Source organism: Ahaetulla prasina, chromosome 1 (genome assembly GCF_028640845.1).
Source record: "Ahaetulla prasina isolate Xishuangbanna chromosome 1, ASM2864084v1, whole genome shotgun sequence".
Classification (NCBI taxonomy): Eukaryota; Metazoa; Chordata; class Lepidosauria; order Squamata; family Colubridae; genus Ahaetulla; species Ahaetulla prasina.
Window position 1 is genome coordinate 334,813,438 of NC_080539.1, and position 20,544 is coordinate 334,833,981.

The following is a 20,544-nucleotide window of genomic DNA, read 5'->3' on the forward strand; positions in this document are numbered from 1 at the left end:
ACACTTGGCCAATAAAAAATTCTATTCTATTCTATTTAGCCTTAGGTGACCATGTGAAAAGATATGTAAAATTCAAAACATTGAATTGAACATCCCCTTATCATTGATTATGTGCCATCAAATAGGTTTTGGCTGTTAGTGATTATATAGATAGAAGTTATCCAGGATGATCTATACTCAATCTGGCCCTTGAGATCTTCCAATGTTGTTTCCACTGCCTCTGAATCCATGTGTGTCCATCTTGCTCATAGTCATCTTCTTCTTTCCTTTCACCCTTCCCAGCATTATGGATTTCCCAAGATTGTTGATCTTCCCATAAGGTATCCAAAATATAATCTTTTGAGCCTGGTTTGGGAACTTGGACCTGTTTTTTTCCCCGTACTCCATTTGTTTGGTTTCTTGACTATCCATATTGTTCACAGGAATCTTCTCCAACACTAAAGTTCAAAAACATCAATAGACATTATCCAGGATTCTTTCCTGGGTTTTCAAAACCCAACTTTCTTATCCATTCATGTCTCAGGGAAAACCATTGCCTCCAAGATTATAAGAATAGATACATCATGGCTTCTGAATAACTTTTACAAGGCCTTCATTAATATTGATTCCTTAATCATATCTCTCATATAAAAGTGGGCTGAAATTTACAATACTTCTCTTTTCCTTAATGATCCTCACTAAAAAAGAGAGTTGGACATTTTTTTTGACTTTAGTGCTTCATTTAGCTTCATTTTGAAATGCTGTTTACCCCTCCACTCATACACCTTCAGTTCAGCCTGTTTCCATTTTTCAAGCTGTTAAATTAGTACTTTGGGAATTGGGCTTTCTGCCTGATTTTAATCAGCATGGATATGGTTTCAAGACAACCAGCTTTTCAAAAGATAATGCTTGCAGGTGTTCGAGAGAAAGCTTCATTTGACACTTCTCCCCAGCCAAAAAGTATGCTATGTGTACTTACCAACTCCCCATAGACACACTTTAAAAAAAAATATAGGACATGTACACACTAAGGTGAGAAAAGATATCCTGCATTGGATCCCAAATCCACCATCTTTTTAATCCCATTTTTATAGTAATTAAACAGATGCTATTAAGATAAATTCTCTTATCCCAGCCATCCTGGATTTCCAGGATGAAGTGATCCCTACCTTACACAGAACAATAAAAGGTGGAGGCCTTGGTCTTTGAGGGACAGAATGGTCATACAAAATTTTGATAGAAGGTTATAGAAACTGTCAGAATTGTTGCCATAGTTTACTGTAACTTCTAAAATGTATATAAACTTTTATTGAAATTTGAAAAAAAAGGACAAGTGAACGAATGTATGAAAAAGAGGGCTAAAATATTGGTTATAGTGTACAGATGGAATAATGAAAAAATAATATGTGTCTGAAAGGTTTGAAAGTTATAATCTTAAAAATATTTTTTTTATAAAATGATGCACCATTGGTTTATGTTATCAGAGAAATAATAAAATGTATAAAAGCACTTCAAACTTACTTGGAAACACAAAAACACATTTTATCATGTTCGGTGGACGTGTAAAAATCTAGAAAAATTTGGATTCAAATGCACACAGTGATTCAGAGGATTTTAAAGATTAATATACAACTGAGACCAGAGGTTATTCTTTTGGGACTAATGGACAGACAGTTGGAAAAAAGCCAACTTTATTTTTGTTATATGTTAACTGCGTATTGTATGCACAAGTATACAAGATTTGGCACTAGCCATAATAGAGGAATGGTTAATGAAGATGTTGGAACTTGCTGAGATTGCTAAATAGATTCCTTTGATCCGAGAACAGACAATACCTGCACACATGGCTGACTGGAAACCTCTTATGGACATTTTGCATAAGAGATAAAAACTTATGATTTATAGTTTGATGATTAGACAGTATAGATTAAAGATCAAAGAAAAGGCTTAAGTTGTAACCACAGAGTAAAAAGTAAATTTGTAACTGTAGTTACACCTGCTATAAATATTGGAAGCCATTTCTTTGAATCTTTTTTCTTTCTTTTCTATTTTTCTTTTCTATTTTTTTTATTGAACTTTTAGCTTTCTCTTTGATTTCTTTTTTTAATTTTCTTTTTCTTACTTTATATTAGTTCGTACTATCTTTCTTTTTAAATACCTTTAATAAAATTATAATATATATGTATATATATTCACATACATGCATACATATATGTGTATGTACACACATACAAACATGCATACATATACACACACAAAACCAGCCATTTAGCAAAAGGGAAAAAAAATTTAGGCTGCAGCTACCAATTCCTTTATTTTCTAGGAAAGACTGAGGTCTATGTGGAGTCCAGAAACATTACTAGAAATTACAGCTTATGTCTAGACTAATGTTGGTTTTGCAACATGCCAACTTCCCCCTTTTCAGTCTTTCTTTCCCAATGTGATTGGTAAAGAAGGCATATAAAGCAGTTCGGTATACCATTTTTTTTTTGTATCCACCTCTTTGTCCATCAGCAGAAAAACTCTTAACAGAATTGGATCAAATTTAGTGCAGTATGAGAAGTCAACAAAAGAAATATTGAATGTGATCATGAATCCAGCTTGGGGCTATGGAAAAAAACATCCCAAAGTCCAAAAATGAATTCTGGTTCTGAAGTAATTGAGCAGTGGCTTGGAATTTTGCTGACTCCTCATTCTAAGACCCCTCCTTTATCCCTTTCGTCACATAGGATAGACTGGACTATATAGACTCAAACTTCTGTTTCCCAGTGCACACGTAGAGACAGAAATGCAAATGAGGGGAAAGCAGAAATGCATTCAGCCCCATCCTTAGACCCTTGCATATGGGCCATATGTATCCGTATAACTAGGAGGAATCATGTATATAACTTGTATACATAATGCCTGGAAAGAAATCATACATTGTAAACATGTTATTTCATTACAAAGAATAAAATTCAAATATGTCCTATTGCCACTGTAAAGGAGTTGTTCTCTGCATTATTTCCTTACCCTTTTATGTAAAGGAACCTATACTCTGTCTACCTGCCTACTTGTCTGTCCATCTGTTCATCAGCACAGAATTTCTCCTCAAAAAGAGCAGAAATGGACCAGATTTGTTCTGTGTTTCTTAGAAAATGAGTTGGATCAGACCAGTGGCTTTGGAACAATAGAAATATTTCTCTTTATGAGCTATCTCAGATATGTTGACAGTTCCATTCTAAGACCTCTCTTTCTGAACCTGTGAGGAAGGAAAAAGAAGGAGAAAGCATGGAGTCTGCTCCATGCTTTCCAGTGTACACATAGACACAGACTCTGAGAAATACAACAGTAAAATAAACAGAAAGCAAAATTCTTTGTTATATAGAATAAAATGCAGTTGTCTCTAACACATATGGCCACTGCTAGTAAAGAGGTTGGAAAGAATTCCACAAGCCATATTCTAAATGTTTTCCTACCTTATTTAAATCAAAGCAATCCTTTAAATAAGGTAGCACAGGGTTTTTTGGCACGTGTGAAGGAATATGGCAATAAGCATTTTGTTGCTACATACGGGGGACTTTGGTGTAAGCTATCCGGACTTTGGAAGTAGCAAATAATTTATCCTGTTGCATTTCAAACTCCATTTAACATTTACATCATGTTTCAACTTAGTATCCTCTGGATATTAGCACTTCTTAAACTCAGTCCATTTTGAAAGATTTTTTTCTCAAAATTTCTCTCCCCTATCTTGCATTTATTTCAAAAAGAATATGAAATCTTCTTAATACTTTGGTCGTCTTGCATAGCTACATCTCTGATTTGAGAGAAAGTAGCAAACGACAACACCCAAAGTTTTTAGTGCTTGACTACACTTTTCAGAATACTTTAAACAAGGCCTGTTCCAGTACATGTCATTTGCCAAAATGGGAATCAACCACTGTGCATAAACAGGCACTTCTTTTCTGCTTATTTCACACTGATGTTAGCACAGCAGTCTCACTAAGACGAAAGGAGCAAAACCTTGGCAAATGCAAAAGAAACTTCAGAATGTTTCTGGAAAAGGAAATTAGGAAGTAAAAGATTAGCACATAGTTGCTCAAAAACAGAGCTGAGAAGTCAGTAGAATAGAATGACTAGCTCGCTTCCAGTTGTTCACGTGTATAAATAACCCACCTTTCTCAAATACCAATAAAATGTTGGGCTGGATATGGATGATGAATAGAAGGAAGTGGCATTTATATGAGGAAAACTTTGATATTTTTCTATAGCCTTTCACTTCCCTGAAGAGAACAATACAATGACCAATATATAATATTAAACAATACAGTGGTTCAGAAGTCCATAAATCTTACAGTTGCCAAAGTTGAGAAACACTGGTGTAGAGAAAGTTGTTCTGGCTTAATATTATTGTTCATGCTAACTCTATTTAAGGTTTTAGCCTGCTAATGGAAACGTCTGTCAAATTAGTACTGTGGATGTGATTAAAAGGTCTAGAGATGAGTGAATATTTTGCTCAGCTTTTTTTTTTTTTTTGATAAGTGCAAATTTCTTCTTGAGTAGAATGACAAGAACTTGAAATATAAAATAGTCAATCTGGAATAATTCAAAAACTGAGAGATCTATCCCACAGGTCTTTAGAATGCCTAACATCCAGCTTTGAATTCCTGTGTATTTACTCAATCATATTTGTAATCCTAAATTTGGGCTCTCACATGTTTTTGTTCACATTGAATAAAATAATAGCAACATGTTGCAAAAGAGCAGACAGGTCATACCATACTGTTTTATTTTGCTAGCATTAGTTGGAAGAGAATTTGAATTGATTCTTTTTGGATCCCTAGTGCTGCCGTGTAACAGGGTGAGCTCCTGTTACTTGTCCCAGCTTCTGCCAACCTAGCAGTTTCGAAAGCACGTAAAAATGCAAGTAGAAAAAATAGGGACCACCTTTGGTGGGAAGGTAACAGCGTTCCATGCGCCTTTGGCATTTCGTCATGCTGGCCACATGACCACGGAGATGTCTTTGGACAGTGCTGGCTCTTCGGGTTTGAAACGGAGATGAGCACCGTCCCCTAGAGTCGGCAGTGACTAGCACATATGTGCGAGGGGAACCTTTACCTTTACCTATTTTTTATTAACATTAGAAAATTTTATTATCTTAAAGAACGTGGGAAAAAATGAGCATTTCTCTTAAAAAAAATAAAATGAGAAAAAAACCCCCAAATTGTTGCACTCTCCTAAAAAGTTCATTTCCTTCCTTCCCTCCTTCCCTCCTTCCTTCCTTCCTTCCTTCCTTCCTTCCTTCCTTCCTTCCTTCCTTCCTCCCTCCCTCCCTCCCTTCCTTCCTTCCTTCCCAGTCTTATTTCATACAAAGCAACCTGGTGGGTAAGGGGAAGAAATTAAGATAAAAGCTAAATTGGGCCTAAGATTACTATAAATGTAATAACTGTTGAGGATTGGCAACTGCTTTCTCTTGGACATTTTAAACATGTATGACTTGGATCTGAAGTATACAGACTATTTTTTTCCTTTTGATTTGATCTCTTTTTAAACCAAAAATGAAAACAATAAGTCTACAAATGGTAAAATTATTCTCTTTCTTGATTTTAAGGCATTTACAGAACAAAACAATAGTGTTGATTTACTCAATGTATCAACAGAAAATACAGCAATAATCAGAACTGGCTTTGTGGTTAGGGATAGTTGAATTTCTTTCATTTCATTCTGCAATTGACCTATTCTGGTAGCTATAGTTTTTCCATACTAAACCAAAACAATTTTTTTTTACCTGAGGCATTTTAGGGGAAGACAAAATTTCTGCACCATCAGAAAAGAAGATTTCTTTCTAGGGTCATAATGTTTAAATTTGAAGAAGAAACAGTTTATAATGCATATATTCAATATCCCAGGTTATATTGCAAGCCAAAGTGAAATTGTATGTGTGTGTTTCTGTGTATCAAGGCAACAGAACTTGGAATTGACAGAATCATACTACTATGGTAGATCTTATGAGATGGGATATATGAAATATAAGAGGGAATGATGGATGGAGAGAAGACTAAAAGTGATTCATGAACACCTGGTGACACGTGAACCAGCTGCTAGTAGTAGTGTCCCATCCAGACTGACAAACACAAGGAAGGACAGTGCTGATCATGAAAGACCCTCACAAAGGAATAGATCAGCCCAACTAACAGCCAATAACCTGCCTGACCACACATGAAAAGTTCTATCAGGCAATATAACCACCAATCCATGGGTTCCTATGGGCAGTACATTATCAGAAGAGCATTGGAAACAACACCAGATGCTCAAAACTCCACTTGCTCATAGATAGAGCAGCTGCCCAAGACAAAGTCTAGACAGATCAATCTGAGCACCACCTGGATTATTTACAGGAAAGCCTACAACCCAATACCACATATGCATTGATCTGTGAATGCCTGGTACTATGCAATTTCAACAGGACATTAAAAATATTTCTCAAGAACTCAATGGAACTGTGAAAGATAACACAGACAGCTAACAGCTAAGGGATCATCAAGTGTGGCATATATCAAGGTTAACACATTATCCCTGCTGCTGTTCTGCATAAACTTGAACCCCCTCATCAGATAATCACAAAGACTCAATACAGATACAGGTTCAAGAGTGGGACTGCCATTAGCTATCACTTCCTTATGGGTAGCATCAGTGGTGGGTTGCTACCGGTTCATCCTAGGTTGGGTGAACCGGTAGCAGTGGTGGTGGTAGGCTCCACCCACCCACCCAGACGTCTCTCCACATGCGCAGAAGCAATGTGCATGCCTGCATTAGCACCAACACGCCCACGAGCAAACTGATAGCAACCAAAATTGAAACCCACTACTGGGTAGCATCATGTTCACTGTCGTGTCCCACTCCTCCGCTGACGGCCGGGTCAGGGAAATCCGAATCAGGCTTGCCTCTGCAGCTCTGCCCAAAGTCCTAGCAAAGTCCTCAGAGCAGGCAGGAGACCAGAAAGTGACTTCAGCAAGATAAGTTCGACTTTTACCTGACTCAGAGACTGCCAGAAAGCAGATCCTTTATATAGGCCATGGGGTGTGGCTCCATGACTCAGCACTCACTAAGGCCTGCCCCTCCCTTCCTTCTGTTGCCTCCACCTATCCAGTCTTCTGATGCGAGGGTCACTCCAATCAGCAGCTGTTGGAAATAAACTTTCCTCAGGCTCACATGCTGTGGAGGAGGGGGAGGGGTCTAGCTGCTCCGTTTGCCTGGGCATGGAGCCAGGGCTGGGGCCGGGGGGTGCTCCCTCCTCTGCAGCCTGCTTGGGCATGGAGCCAGGGCTGGGGCCAGGAGATGCCCCCTCCTCAGCCTGTCTGGGCGTGGAGCCAGGGCTGGGGCTGGGAGGACATTCTTCAGCGTTCGGAAGCAGATAAGCAGACCCCGGCTGCGGTGAGAGCGGGCAAGACACAACATTCACTGATGCACCTTTCATGAATCTACAGTGAGGACATTGGAATCTCATTCAGACCGGAGAAGCATGGCTGGATGGTAGTTAAGAGAGTAAAGGTAGTTAAGACTAATGGGATGGAACTTCCACTGGACCACATAGCAGACATTCAGATTAGCTATAAGTACCTTAGTATCCCACACACATGAGGAGGGAAGGAAGACAGCAACATTCAAGTACCAAAAAAGGATAATGTCTTGAAGAGTCAATAGGAAGAACAAGATGCATCCCATCAACATGTATGCCCTGCCACTCATCAGATACCCTGCTGGTATAATGAGCTGGCCAAAGGAGGACATAGAGGCTGCTGATTTGAATACCTGTAAATTCCTTATAGTGCACAGAGATTTCCCCCTCCCCCCAAGTTCAACACCCAGATATTGCACACTAGCCAGAAAGAAGGCTGATGGAGTCTGGTGAGTGTAAAAGCCACTGCTGTGGATGAAAGTCAAAGCGTGCAGGAATAAATCAAAGATGAGCTGCTGAGACAACGCCTGAGGCAGCAGAGGAAGTACTATGGCAAGACAAGACCTTACATGGCATATACCATTGACAGATAGCTGAAGTGGCTGACATTGGGAAATCCTACCCAATGTCTGGGTAGGAAAAGACTGGACTAAATACAGCACTAAGGCATTGATCATAGCAGGAAAACAGGCACTAAGCACTAAATCCATAAAAGGAGGGGTTTACCATATTAAATAGGACTGAAGGTGCAAACTATTCAGAGGGGCTGCAAAAAACAGTCCAATAAATAGTGACAGAGTATAAGATGCAGGCAGGAACAGCATGTCCTGAACAATGCAATCAAATAGCTGGCATTGTGTACAGGAACATCTGAACATCAGGAAGAAGGAGTATGAGAAACTGGAGAAGTGCCAGGCCTGAAGGATAAACTTGCAAGCATGTAAAAGTAAAGGCCAAAGAGATCCCACTGGTAGTAGGAGCACTGGGTGGGTTTGCTGCTGTCTGTCCTAAACTGGGAGAATGGTTCCAACTGATCTGAGGAACATTACAATTCTCTGTCCAGAGGAGTGCAGTGTTAGGAACAACTAAGATTCTGGGCAGAACACTCAAATTCCCGGGTCTCTTGCACACATACAGAGAGAGAGAGAGAGAGAGAGAGAGAGAGAGAGAGAGAGAGAGATTTGGCTTGGCTTAATCCTATCTGCTAGGAATTCTCTAATTTGTTGGACAAACCCAAGAATATGGTTATATAGTTTAGAATGGGGCGTAAATTCAGGCAAGTAGTCTAATAAAATAGAACGATTCAAATAGTTTATAGTAGAATTAGGACTGTATGAACACAAACCCTGTATGAAGAATTGGGTGTATGTTCTCATTGCGTGGAAATTGCTTATTGATATAGAACTCTATACAAAGTGATGTTCATGTCTTTTATTAAATATGCTGCACTCAAAGAGAAGGTCAGCAGCTGCTGTTTAGGAGTGCAAATAGGCCTTTCCTTTCCTTTCCTTTCCTTTCCTTTCCTTTCCTTTCCTTTCCTTTCCTTTCCTTTCCTTTCCTTTCCTTTCCTTTCCTTCCCTTTCCTTCCCTCTGTAAACAAAGATCTTATCACTTTGAAATTACACTTTCAACTATACGTTCACAATTCATTTCATAACTAGAAGACAAGCTTTAGAAGGAAAATCTACGAATTGGTTCGCTCAAAAGGGTTTCCATGGTGATAGATTACTATAAAGTAACTTGAACCAGCCCTTTGACATGGAAAGAGTTCAAAGGTTGGCCCTGCCTGTGCTAGGACTCTTTTGACAACTTCCTGCATAATTTGACTGTTATTTGCGTGTCTGGTCACTGTCTGACCCCAACGTCTGGAAAAAATTGACAGGTAACATCTATAGTATATCTGTAGCGTGCGGACTTCCAAAAGGGCACTTTTAATCACATTTTGGTGAGAAAGCTGTATGCAAAGGCAGGGAAGACAATTACTATAGAAAAGACTCTTGTCCCATGGATCTTCAGAAATTATTAAACAAGTCAAGTTGTGATTTAAAATATTCAGACAATTGGAAATTATTTCTCTTCATTATTTCATTAGCAGATGTGAAAATACATAATAAACTGGTCTTTGAAAAAGTGTCTCCCCCGCTCCACTAAAACCAGTGGCAAGTATAGGAGGAGACCCTTCTCCATGTTGTTCTCCTGTCTGAGAAATGGTCTTCACAGCAAGGATCCCCTGATGTCCTCATTATCATATATATTAGCCTATGGGATCCCTGTCATGGGTCATAGTCCAGAGTACAATGGTAGGATGAGGATAAAAAGCTAAATTTTATTTCATTCCCATTCACTATGAATTATGAATCTTGACATGATTATTTTTCAGTGGTGTATTTGATATACTCTGCCAACTAATCCCTCACTTTAAAAATTACACCTTAGGAAGGCATGGAAAACTCTGGCGCTCCATTCAAAATATTATGAACCACATGTGGCATGTGATTAACATTATTTATTTCATTTAGTTATTTGTATCCCACTTTTATTATTTTTACAAATACCTCAAGGCAGCAAACATATCCCACACACCTTCCTCATATTTTTCCCACAATAACCCTGTGAGGTGGGTTGGGCTGAAAAAGTATGACCGGCCCAAAGTCACCCACTCATGGCTAAATAAAACAACTAGGAAATGAACTAAATTTCTTCAAGAGCAGACAACCATATTTCGGTTGCGAAGATTTGGAGGCTTATCAGCTATCACCAAAGAAATATTAAATACTCTTTTTGCCACCACATAATGTATTTCTACAATGGACTAATGAGAGGTGGGAGAAAGCCATGGTGTCCATAAAATTAATGCTACTAAATCTAAGCTGCGAAAATCCAAATGAGTGCTAGTTGGTAGCAAAGGTTCCTTCATGTTTTTTGCTGACATCCTGTGGCCACTCATCTGTTGGCCACTCATCCTGTGGCCACTCATTCCAAGTCCCAGATAATTCAGGAGTTGGAGCATTCAATCCAAAGATACAGTTCACAACAAAGCAACTTTTCATGAGTAAAAGTAAAGGAATCCCTACATTTTGCTCTGCTATTCATTGCCAGCTATAGGGGGCAGTGCTCATCTCTGTTTCAAAGCTATTGAGCTATTGAGCCAGTGATATCCAAAGACATTTCCATGTTTATGTGGCCAGCGTGATGTCATGGACCATTGTTACTTTCCCACCAAAGTGGTACCTATTTATCTACTTGCATTTTCATGCTCTCAAACTGCTAGATTGGCAGGAGCTGGGACGAGGCTCACCTTGTCATATGGCACTTGGGTTTCAAATCTGGGTGGCTGGCTTTCCATTCGACAAGCCTAGCATCTTAACCACTGAGCCACTGTGCCACCTATCTTCTCATAAGAGAGAAAAATATAAGATTTACTGTTGTCCCCTTATTGCATATTTTAGCAATGAATCATATCTCATTCAAATTTTTCAGACGCCTGCACAAAGCAGAGAAAGTTCTGATGGAACTCTGACTCAATTCATTAGAACAACATATGAATGTAAGTAAAACTTAAAATCTATTAAACGTATATAAAAACAGATGTTTAAGATTCAAAACTACGCATAAAGTGTATCAAAGAAGTCAAATATTCCAACTAAAAATATGTATTTCTCAACATTGTGAAAAGAAAAAAAGACAATAAGGAAGTACAACAGTCTTGTTTTTCCTGTAGAAAGTAGACCAGAGGATATCCTATGTGTTCTAGTCAGAGAAAACAGAGTAGATACAAAGAAGGGAACAAAGAGAAAATCTTTGCGCTCTCTCACTCTCTCTCTTCCTCCCTCTCTCTCCCCCTCTCTCTCCACTAGATCACAGATGTCAAACTCAATTTCATTGAGGGCCACAACAGGGTTGTGTTTGACCTCGGGGGGGGGAAGGGGGCATGGCCAGAGTGGGTGTGGCCAGTTCACCATCCCTGGTGTTGGTTTCTGTGGTGGCCAGAGCACTTTGCCAGTGAAAATGGGCTCTCGAGCTCCATTTTCAGCTGCAATGGTCTCCTGTAACCCTCTGCCCACGGCCCTCCCAAACTCTGTTTTCACTGGCAGAGGCACCATGGGCTGGTCCTGTGTTGTTTCCAGGGTGGCCCCATGGGCCAGATCCAAGGGTGAAATGCTCCCGGTTCGCACTGGCTCGCCCGATTAGGTAGCGATGGCAGCTGCTGGTTCGGAGACCGGTATCAAAAATCCCTGGCCCCGCCCCCTGCCTCTGCTGAGCTGCACCATCAGCAGAGGTTTTTTTTTTTACTTTTAAAAGTTTTTCTTCAGCCGAAACATTCCTTTAAAAGTAAAAGTAAAAAAAAAAAAACCCTCTGATGATCGCGGGGCTGAGCAGAGATCATCAAAACCCTTTAAAATTTTTTTTTAAAAAAACCTTCTTCAGCCGAAGGGAAAGAAAAAAAAGAAAAAAACCCGAGGTTTTAAAAGCCTCCTCTGGCAATCCCAGAGGAGTTTCCTGATCCTCACAGGCTTTTAAACTCACTTTTTAACAGCCCCCACTTACAAGAGCCCCCACCCATGCCCAGCCAATTCCCCCTCCTCACTTACCTATAATTACTGCTCTTTCGGGCTAGCAACGCCATGCTTTTTTCAGCTACTGAAGAAAAAAAACCCTTGCTTTGACTTCCTGCTTTGCTGAATGAGAAACTCTGGGAGTTGAAGTCCACAAACTAAGTTACTAAGGTTGGAGACCCCTGTTCTAAAAAATAAAAATAAAAATAATAAAATAAAATATTTGTGCAGCTTTCTGAGATTTGGTGTGTTCCTGTAGTGTTTCACTCTAACTACACAAACACACAAAATCTCACAAAGCTGTATGTTGCATTGTGTGTGTGTGTGTGTGTTTGTGTGTGTCAGCTGTGTTGTGTGTGTGTAAAGTGTGAAAGTGTGAGGTTCCTGCTTGTTGCAGGGGCCATTTTGGGTAAAGTGCAGCTGCTTTTACATTGTGTGTGAGTCAGTTGTGTTGTATTGTGTGTGTATAAAGTGTGAAAGTTGGTTTTTGGTACCTCTTATTGTTTTGCATACCTTATTTATTATTTTATTATTTACTGTTATTGGCCATGCCCACCCAGTCATTTGACCACCAAGCCATGCCCACCAATTAAGCCACGCCCACAGAACCGGTAGGGAAAATTTTTAGATTTCACCCCTGGCCAGATCCAAGCACCCGTGGGCAGGATCCGGCCCCTGGGCCTTGAGTTTGACACTCCTGCACTAGATTTAAAAAATGCAACAAGCCTATAGGTGGAGAACTGATCTCCAACATCTTCCAAAGCTCATTGGCAGGAATGTCAATGCAGCTATATCAGTCTAGAAGAAACTGAATTGGGTGTATTTGTGTGTATTTATAAAATGACACCTTCACATGGCATTCATGTGAAAATGTAGTTAACAAAGAATGAACAGTTGATAAGGTATCGTGACCTATATACTTGTTTTCATATTATGCATTGAAAATAACTTTCACAACACCAAAAGTTTCATTTGTATGCATTTGATTCATTTAGCTAAATTAGCAGCTTAACGTTTCCTCAAGGTGAAAGTAGCAAACAGCTGAAAACGTATCCAGTGTAAGGTGGAACATGAAATCTCCAAAATCAGACCCTATTTTCTAAAAGGTAAATTTGAGTGGCCTAGTTTTTGCTTTTTTTAAAAAAATTAATGCTAAACTATGTATTTGAATTACCAAGCTGCGACAGAACTCGAAAGTATATTTTAACTGTGGAGTTTATGTTTGCTGCACAGTTGTATACAGAAAAGGCAAGTGATAGAAGTGCTGTTTACTTAATAGGGGAATAGTTTCATTCAATACATGACAAACCCCATTTTTGATTATAGAGTACTGGATAGCCTGCAATCCTTCCTAGGAAAAAGAAGGATGGTCCGGCATAAATGAAGATGGAAAATGTGTTTTCAGTGCACTGTATTCTGTGCAAGCCATTCTACTTAAAGCTACTAAAATTACACAGAGAAAAAGAAGTGGAGCTATTATGTGTTATTTTTCCATTCACTTAATGATGCATTTCAGTTCACTTGGAAATAAAGAGACACTCTTGAGTCAATAAACAAGGATTAACTGAGCAGAGTCTCTCTCAAAGATCTGAGTATCTTCCCTAAACATGATATTTTAGTAGCAACAAAACTTTTGCTTTTAGAAACTGCTTTTGGCTGTTTGGGAATATGATAGCTAGTCCAGAAGACAAACTAAAGGAAGTGAGGGTATGTCTCAAGTAGGGATGAACATATGTGTCAGCATAAATGCAGCCCATGTAACTGCAACTTTTCAGCTATTGAAAAGATATCGATTTCTTGATCTTTTTCCATATGTGTGTTTGTATGTATTCTTTTTATCATATTTTTTTGCATAATGTGGAGCTATTATATCCAACTTCCTAATCAAGTATTTGTAGACTTTTATGTACATTTTACTAAAACACTTTTAAAGCAAATAATGTTTCAATGTACTTTAATGCAAAAACTTCTTTGAAATCGTTTCAAATATATACTATTCTTTCAGATGCCTCATTTTCAAATATCTGATAATGAAGTTGTTGTTTTTTTAAAGAAACTCTGGGAAATAATGAATTCCAGAAAATACCATTTCTTGTGATCCATTTGGGTGGATCTAGTTACTTAGTTTCCACAAAAGGAACCAGACTTATATGTAGATATTTATTAAGAAAAATAATAATAACAATCAGAACAAAAAAAAAAACACCTCAAAATCATCATAATCAATATATACTAATACAGATATCAGTTTGAAAACAAAATGGGGCCACCTCAAAATACACAGAGATGCTTTCTCTAGTCATCGATACAGCTTAAAGTTTTAAAAGAAAAACATTAAAAAAACCCAGCTTCATTGGTTTCTAGGAGGCACAATTGTTTTCTTTTGGAAAAGAAAAAAAAATGAAAAGCAGAGGTACTGGGAGACAACCTTAGGTGCCCCCAACCAATTTATTGTGACCTTTTGAATCTCACTCCCACTGCCTTGCTTTAGGAGTGTACTTCCCAGACAGCCTAGCTCAAATCTCAAAATGCCTGAAGGATACCGAGTATGAGAAAGACTGGCTTATTGTAATCTTCTGATGGTTGTAATGGGCTATGAGAATAACTAAGAGTCAGAAGGAAGAATTGCAGCCTAGGTAACAGTTAGATAAAAGAACCTAGAGTCCAAAGCAGCAATGTAATTTGAGAAAGCATCTGTGACTTGACCCTCCCTAGTTGTCAGATGAAAAGGGAGAGGAAAAGCATATTGAGGCTTGCAAGATTCTGTTAAAAGTAAAAAATTAGTAGCATTAATAATTTTCATTTTCTAATCTGGTCTACGTTGAAGGGCTGACAGAAGTAGACAGGTAAACTGCATGATAGGTAGCATCTAGTTATCATGAATGCATTTAAAAAGATAGATGATAGACAGATAGATACATGATAGATAGATAGATAGACAGATAGACAGACAGATAGTGGGGTGAAATGCTCCCAGATCGGACCAATTGCACAATCCGGCAGCAATCATGGCCAGTAGTTCGGCGATCTGGTAGCGATGGTGGAGCGAAGCTCCGCCCACCCACCTGGGTGTCATTATTTCCTGGTTTTAACTTCCTGGTGTTTTTTACCTTCTGCACATACAGAGAAGGTCTGTGTGTGCATGCACACGAGCACTTTCGAGCCGGTAAGGAAGGTAAGTAGATTTCACCCCTAACTAGATAGATACATAAACAGAGAGACAGAGACAGATAGACATATAGATCAGTGGTCATCAACTGGTGGTCCATGGACCATTGGTGGACCACAAGAAAATTATGGTGGTCCGTAGAAAAATTATTTGCATTTTTTCTATTGCACTAAATCAGGGGTCCTCAAACTACGGCCCCTGGGACAGATACATGCAGTGAACGGTTGTGTTGCTGCAGAGAGTCTCCCCCTTCAGGGTCTTTTTGTGTGGGTCAGAGGGGGGCAGTAATTCCAACTTGACGTCTGCTTCGACCTCCTGGTGCGGGGCTTTGGGCAAAGACCAAAGGGAAGTGCTGGTGGTGGTGAAGAGCTGGAGGGCCTTGTTCCAGTGGGACTGCATCATGGTCTGGAGCTGCCTGACCATCTCAGCCCGCTGAGCCTCCAGGCACCAGTACCTGGCCTTGCACTCTGTTTGGAAAGGCTATGTTTGTAGTCCTCAGTGAAGTGCTTCTACTGAGCCTCCTTCTCAGTCAGATCCTATTTGAACTGAGCTGGCTGCTTAGCTCCAACAACTGCTTCTTGTTGGGGCCCTAAGGAGCCTGGGCAGGGAGGCAAGGAATGGCTGGGAGGGGAGAGGCAAGTAGAGACTGGCGAGGTGCCCCTCAACGTGACATTGAGTTGGCCATGCCCACCCAGTCACATGACCATCTAGCCACGCCCACACAGCTGGTCATTAGGCAGATCATATTAGTGGTCCGCGGGATTTAAAATTATGAATTTAGTGGTCCCTGAGGTCTGAAAGGTTGGTGACCCCTGATATAGATGATACTGTGTATACTTACGTAATTACAGAAGAGAAAGACTGACTCTGGGAGATAGATAGGTCAATAGGCAAGGGGAGAGGAGGACAAGAAAGATCCAAATTAAATCTGTAATTAAAAAAATGTAAGAAGGAACGCATGCAAAAAATTACTTCTGTTTGAAAAAAAATGTACATTTAGCAACTGAATATTTATTTTTTTATTTTATTTATTTATTTGTCTCAACAGTATATATAATCATATATATCAATATCAATAACTATATGATATATAAGCATAAATATAGAATAGAATAGAATAGAATAGAATAGAATAGAATAGAATAGAATAGAATAGAATAGAATAGAATTTTATTGGCCAAGTGTGATTGGACACACAAGGAATTTGTCTTGGTGCATATGCTCTCAGTGTACATAAAAGAAAAGATACATTCATCAAGGTACAACATTTACAACACAATTGATGGTCAGTATATCAATATAAATCATAAGGATTGCCAGCAACAAGTTACAGTCATACAGTCATAAGTGGAAAGAGATTGGTGATGGGCACTATGAGAAGATTAATAGTAGTGCAGATTCAGTAAATAGTTTGACAGTGTTGATGGAATTATTTGTTTAGCAGAGTGATGGCCTTCGGGAAAAAACTGTTCTTGTGTCTAGTTGTTCTGGTGTGCAGTGCTCTATAGCATCGTTTTGAGGGTAGGAGTTGAAACAGTTTATATCCAGGATGCGAGGAGTCTGTAAATATTTTCACGGCCCTCTTCCTGATTCGTGCAGTATACAGGTCCTCAATGGAAGGCAGGTTGGTAGCAATTATTTTTTCTGCAGTTCTAATTATCCTCTGAAGTCTGTGTTTTTCTTGTTGGGTTGCAGAACCGAACCAGACAGTTATAGAGGTGCAAATGACAGACTCAATAATTCCTCTGTAGAACTGAATCAGCAGCTCCTTGGGCAGTTTGAGCTTACTGAGTTGGCGCAGAAAGAACATTCTTTGTTGTCCCTTTTTAATGATGTTTTTGATGTTGGCTGTCCATTTTAGATCTTGCGATATGATAGAACCTAGAAATTTAAAGGTTTCTACTGTTGATGCTGTGTTGTCTAGTATTGTGAGAGGTGGAAGTATGGAAGGGTTTCTCCTAAAGTCTACCACCATTTCTACGGTTTTGAGTGTGTTCAGTTCCAGATTGTTTTGATTGCACCACAAGGCTAGTTGTTCAACCTCTCATCTATATGCAGATTCGTCATTGTCTCGAATGAGACCAATCACTGTTGTGTCATCTGCGAACTTCAGTAGCTTAACAGATGAATTGTTGGAGATGCAGTCATTGGTATACAGAGAGAAGAGAAGTGGGGAGAGCACACAGCCTTGGGGGGCCCCTGTGCTAATTGTACAGGTATTTGATGTGATCTTGCTTAGCTTCACCTGCTGCTTCCTGTTTGTTAGGAAGCTTGTGATCCATTTACAAGTCTGTTCCGGTACCTGTAGCTGGTTTAGCTTAGTTAGAAGAATATCTGGAATGATGGTATTGAATGCTGAACTAAAGTCTACAAAAAGGACCCTTGCATAGGTCTTTGGAGACTCAAGATGTTGTAGGATGTAGTGCAGAGCCATATTAACAGCATCATCTGTTGATCTATTTGCTCGGTATGCAAATTGCAAGGGGTCTAACAGCGGATCCGTGATGGTTTTCAAGTAGGAAAACACTAGCCTTTCAAAGGTTTTCATGACTACAGATGTTAAAGCAACTGGTCTGTAATCATTCAGTTTCTTGATGGTGGGCTTCTTCAGCACTGGGATGATGGTAGATCGTTTGAAGCAAGAAGGAACATAGCACATCTCTAATGATTTATTGAAAATATGGGTGAAGATGGGGGCCAATTGGTCAGCACAGACTTTTAAGCAAGAATCATAATAATCATAAGTATGTAATAACTATATGAAACTGGATACAATCAAAGGGAACATTAGGACACGAATGGTAGGCACGTTGGTGCTCTTATGCACGCCCCTTACAGACCTCTTAGGAATGGGGTGAGGTCAATAGTAGATAGTTTTTGGTTAAAGCTTTGGGGATTTTGGGAAGAGACCACAGAGTCTGGTAGTGCATTCCAGGCATTAACAACTCTGTTTCTGAAGTCATATTTTCTGCAGTCAAGATTGGAGCGGTTCACATTAAGCTTAAATCTATTGTGTGCTCGTGTATTGTTGTGATTGAAGCTGAAGTAGTCTTCAACAGGAAGGACGTTGCAACAGATGATGCTATGACTTAAAATCAGGTCATGTCAAAGGTGGTGGAGTTCTAAATTTTCTAAATCCAGGGTTTCAATTATAAATCATACTAATTTTATAAATTTATAAATTATACTAATTTTGACAAACTAGGGATCTAATTCAGTGTATGTTTGCTTCATATATTGCATTAAATTATACCAATTGTTGTTAACAGCTAAAAAATGAGTTATTTTTATATGTATGTGAAATAATAAAATCAGTACAAACTTAGTGTGCAGCCTGGTCTCTCGCTATCCTGTTTTGTGGGGACATGAAGGTGTTTATAATCCCATTTTCCCACCTAACCATTCCTTTGGGTTGCCTTGGCCTCCAGCAATAGAAGGAAGAAAGAAAATTAGAGAAATGTAAATAAAGAATGAAACTTGCCATTTGTCATTTGAAAGTCCTTATTTCATGGCCTGTTCCCTGTACTCCTAGAAATTTGTGTCATTATCTTCTGTTTAAAGGATTCAAATGACATTATTTGCATGGGAGCTCGCATACAAATTGTGTCGCCTGTGTCACAAAGTTGCATTACAATGAAGGGAGTGATGGCTGTGTCACATGTACGTGACATTCTTTGTGTCATTAAATTTAAAGTCAGTGCTGGCAGTTATAAACCACTCACGTCTCCAGCAAATACATCACTTCTGATCTGAAATGAATATTTTAAAACGCCAACTCCAACTGCATCAAACGACAATAACCTGCACTGTCATCTTCCCTCCCCTGGCCATTTTTCTTTTCTTTTCTTTTCTTTTCTTTTCTTTTCTTTTCTTTTCTTAATCCAAAGGCCCTAACAAAGTTGAAGAAGGGTGACTATAAAGATGCAAAAAAGCAAAGCAACTCCTTTTTAAAAATAGCAAAGCAATATAGAGCAACGGGTGGTAGCATATTCTCTTTCATTCTTTTGTTTTTATTTTCTTTGTGGTTACACTCCCAGACCTAGTTGCTTTCAGTTCAGAAAATGAGATGAATAATTGCTTCTTCAAGATCCCAGCTCTGAGCTTCAGGCACAAGGTTATCATCTATTGTCCTCACAGATTCCAGCAAATGTTTTCAACATGGCGGGCTTTTGAAACCTCCTCTGCTCTTCTCTAAAGATTAAAAAGACATGGTTGACAATAAAGACTCAGTGTCTACACCTTGCCTTTTTACCCAAACTTACAAGGGCCACTTTAACAAGTAAACTGAACAGGAGCGCACGGGTCGGTGAGAGGTATTTGGAAGCAGTAGGCGGTCCCGTAAATAGCCCGGCCCTATGCCATGGGCGCTTTAAAGATTGTCACCAACACCTTGAAGCGCACCGGAAGGCCACAGGTAGCCAGTGCAGTCTGCGCAGGATAGGTGTAACACGGGAGCCCCGAGGGCTCCCTCTATCACCCGCGCAGCCGCGTTCTGGACCAACTGAAGCCTCCGGATGCCCCTCAAGGGGAGCCCCATGTAGTGAGCATTGCAGTAATCCAGGCGAGGCGTCACGACGGCGTGGGTGACCGTGGATAAGGCATCCCGGTCTAGAAAGGGGCGCAACTGGCGCACCAGGCGAACCTGGTGAAAAGCTCTCCTGGAGACGGCCGTCAAATGGTCTTCAAAAGACAGCCGTTCATCCAGGAGAACGCCCAGATTGCGCACCCTCTCCATCGGGGCCAATGACTCGCCCCCAACAGTCAGCCGAGGACTCAGCTGACTGTACCGGGGTGCCCGCATCCACCGCCACTCCCTCTTGGAGGATTGAGCTTGAGCCTGTTTCTCCCCATCCAGACCCGTCGGCCTCCAAACACCGGGACAGCACTTGATAGCTTCATTGGGGTGGCCCGTGTGAAAAGTACAGCTGGGTGTCATCAGCGTACAGCTGGTACCTCACACCGAAGCCACTGATGATCTCACCCAGCGGCTTCATATAGATGTTGAACAGAAGGGGCGAGAGAATCGACCCCTGCGGCACCCCACAAGTGAGGCGCCTCGGGGCCGACCTCTGCCCCCCTGTCAACACCGTCTGCGACCGGTCGGAGAGATAGGAGGAGAACCACCGATAAACGGTGCCTCCCACTCCCAATCCCCCCAACCGGCGCAGCAAGATACCATGGTCGATGGTATCGAAAGCCGCTGAGAGGTCTAATAGGACCAGGGCAGAGGAACAACCCCTATCCCTGGCCCTCCAGAGATCATCCACCAACGCGACCAAAGCCGTCTCCGTGCTGTAACCGGGGCGGAAACCGGACTGGAACGGGTCTAGATAGACAGTTTCATCCAGGTGGAGAGGAAACTGATATGCCACCATACTCTCTACAACCTTCGCGCGTGCGGG